This window comes from Triticum dicoccoides, chromosome 4B, assembly GCF_002162155.2.
Source record: "Triticum dicoccoides isolate Atlit2015 ecotype Zavitan chromosome 4B, WEW_v2.0, whole genome shotgun sequence".
NCBI classification, from domain to species: domain Eukaryota; kingdom Viridiplantae; phylum Streptophyta; class Magnoliopsida; order Poales; family Poaceae; genus Triticum; species Triticum dicoccoides.
In genome coordinates this window covers 396,547,532-396,551,197 of record NC_041387.1, presented here as the reverse complement: position 1 = coordinate 396,551,197, position 3,666 = coordinate 396,547,532, and positions in this window count along the sequence as shown.

The window sequence follows — 3,666 nt, the reverse complement described above, 5'->3', positions numbered from 1 at the left end:
TATCCTCTTCCAGGGTTTTTCCTTCAGCAAGAGTGTGCTTGCTTCTTGGCAGGTCCTGGGGCCTGTGGGTTATGGCCCATCTCATCACTTGTAAACCTTGAACTCGTCATAGGGGCAACTGATCATTATTCCGACATCCAACTTCCTAGCATTCTTAAATCCATCTGATTCTACTGTCTCCCTTCCTTCTGTTGGTACCAAACTAAGACGTGATTACTCAGACTCATCATGGAGTTACAATTGCTCCATATTACCAACATTGTACCTCCTTTATATCCAATAGTACTTCATCCCTTCATACTCTTGGGGTATCCCACATATCAAGATAAAACTCGTACTTATTTTGTCTATAGTCCACTTCGTGGAATATCATCATCTTTTCCAGGGGTCAAGTGTCCTCACAGGGTACTTCCACCCTTGAAATGCACAAACTCATCCATAGACCATATTTCTCATATCCTCGAAAATGGTCAAAATCTTTCTTCCTAGAGTAACAACTCTTAAAATTTCTCGTATGAAATCATGACAGATGAACTTTATTGATTTCATGAATTTATTGCAATCTTTTGCATTTCCATTACATGCCTCAACTCAACACCTCAATATAAAAGAAATGTTCCCACTACTACTACTATATTTCTCACAGACTCAACTATTTAACACGAGCCTCCTTCTCTTTGGGACAATCTCTGGCAAAGTCCCTTCTTCATTACAGCAGAAGCATATTACTTCTGACAAGTCTTGGGGTTTCCTGGCGATTACATAGCATCCTTGGGTTCTCGTCTTCCTTTTTGGGCAACCGTTGAAGTAGTGTCCTGAATCTTTGCACCTGAAACAGGTGATATGACTCAGGTCCTTCTTTGTAGAGATTTGGTTGTTCCTGGAATCCAATCTATTTCTCTTTCTGGACTTTTCCATGCCAATCAGGGCTTCTATTTCCTGTGGGTCATACTCTACTTCCTCTGTCGGGAATTGTACTAGACCCCCCCTTCAGACAATTCTGGGAGATGTGTCCTTCTCCACATGAATAGCAAGACTTGGTGTAGGGTTTAATTCGGTTTTCTTCGGGTGTGTCCTCCACCTCTTCCTTCATCACAGGTTCTTCTAAAATTTCCATGAGGGATCCTTTCATTGCTTCTTTCTTCTGCTGGATGGTTCTTTGTACCATGGGGTAAATATGACACTAAGCAGGGTAGTGGGTAGTTCCTTCACACAAGAAACAAGTAATCTGCCTAGTTGGGCATTCTTCAGCTGGGTGACTTCCTTCACAATTAGGGCATTCATCCTTGTGTTCTTTATGGTTGTGTCCTATTTCTTCACAAAGCTTGCATAAACAGAGTTTCTTCTTATCATTTCCATAAGGCTTCAAATTCGGGGACACAAACCGAGACTTTGGCAAAGTCAACTTAAATTCTTTCCAAGTGGTTACTCCTTGCCATCCATTGATGGTTTGGTACATCCTCCACCAAGTAGCACCACCTCTTTCAAAGAACTAAAGAGCATGCTGGGTCATATCCTTTCCGACTATAGGGTTATTCGCCATATGATCTTCCATGTTCTGAATCCATCGGACCATCTCCAATTGAGTTCTCAGTCCCGGAAAGGTGAGTTCATCTCCATTCATCCTCTATTGGGTCCAGGGGTTTTGGGGTGAGATAAGAGAGATAGGGAGGGATACACACAATACAAACAAAAGTTTTGAAAAGACAGATTTTATTTGTGGCTATCGGAAAAACATCGAACAAATGACAGCTCACAATCATCCCACCTAACGTAGGTATATAACAGGGGTTTGGTCTTCTAAAGGTCAATAAATCTTCAAAGTCGCCAAACTCTTCAAGTCTTATTCATGTCTCCGATGGCTTCTTCCGTGCTTGCTGATCTACTCAAGTTCTTTTGCCAGACCATCTCTGTTAACGCGAAGTCTCTCATGATGTCCTTTAATATTCTGGAGTTGCATTCCAAACTTCTGGGTTTCAACATCCTTGGCATGAACCATGGTCCTACTGTCCTTCAGTTCCTGTCGAATCTCCGGTATCTTGAGGTTTTGCTCCTCCAACTTGGCTACTTTAAGCTTCTGGGTCATGAGTTCTTCACGAAATGCTCCTTGTCAAATATAGCTTCCTACAGGTCCATCTTAAACTTCTTGATGTAATACTCCAGATCCCGGTGATACACCAGCTAAGGTTAAAACTTCATCTTTTGCTGATAGGTGCTCCATTAGGATTCCACTATCCAATCCTTCTGAAGAAAATGCATGCTTAACTCAGCACGGTGACGATAGCACAAGCTGGCAATAGCATCATGGATAGCCGTGTTTCTGCCATTGTCATTGCCATGAGCTATCATTCCATAGTTGATCTCCTGCCTTAGGGTTTTCCTTGATAAAAACTTCGAGTTTTAATGCACCATGTTCCGGTGTTTCTCCGACACACCTTGATCCTAGGTCATTCCAATCTAGAAATTCTTCAGAGCCTTCAAATTCTCCTAGCCTTCAGAGTCTACCGTTGTAGTTTCCATCATTGTCATGCACGGTAAAAATCCTCTTTATTCCAAAGTGGTCTTAGTTTTCCGATATCTTGTACTTCTTGGAGTGGTCTCATCAGTCGTATCTTCGTGTGGTCAAATGGTGAAAGAGGGTATAGTCTAACTAAAGGGAATATTTGATAAAACTCAAAAAAGAAGAAAGGTAAAAGATCCTTTGAAAGTAAAGTTTTAGAGAAAACCTTTCCTATGGGCTTGCCAGTTTCTAGGGGTCACGTCCTACAGTCAACATGTGCACTGATACCATCTTGTAGCGACCCGACCCGAATGGATCGAAGTCTCTGTGCTTAAGTGTCATCCCTAGATCGGTATGCTGACACACACATTACTCGAGGATTTATAACAGAGGTAAATCACATGTATAAAGTAACATAAATACTATTACCTCAATCCATATAGCAGAAGTAACAACAAAGATCTGGATTCCCATAAACACCAACGACAAAGTTGAGTGTAGACATCATAACCCTAATGTATCACTTACTCGTCGTAAGATTCCTGCAACATGAGACGTTGCAGCCATGTAGGTCAGTACATTGAATGTACTGGCAAATTCACACCATAGAGCAATGATGAATAATAGCTATCACTACATGCATATTTGGCTGGTGGAGGCTCTAAGTTTAATTTTTGCATAAAGCCAATTTTTCCCTACAACAAAGGAATATTTTATTTAACTACAAAGTTTGTTGAAAATATTGAGAAGGTAACCCCAACTCAATCCCAAATTAACTTGGACAACCCAACAAATTTATTAAGTAGAGTGATGAGATCAAATCAATAATTCAAGTACCAAATACTCAAGATGTCTGTAACCGGGGACACGGCTATTCATGAATAGTTTGTACACTCTGCAGAGGTTTGCGCACTTTTCCCCACAAGACTCGATCTCCTCCGTTGAATTTCTCGCACTACATGATGTTTGAGAAACAGATGACCGAGACACAATCTTTCAAAAGCATTAATCTCTACTCCGGGTAGACAGTACCACCTACATACCCTACATCTGCTAGTCTACCTCTTCAAGAGCTCATGCAACTTACTCAACTATGCCAGAGCCCATAATGGCGTGTGGCTGCACACGGAATTTTCTAGCATGAATAATCTTATGATTGCTTTGAG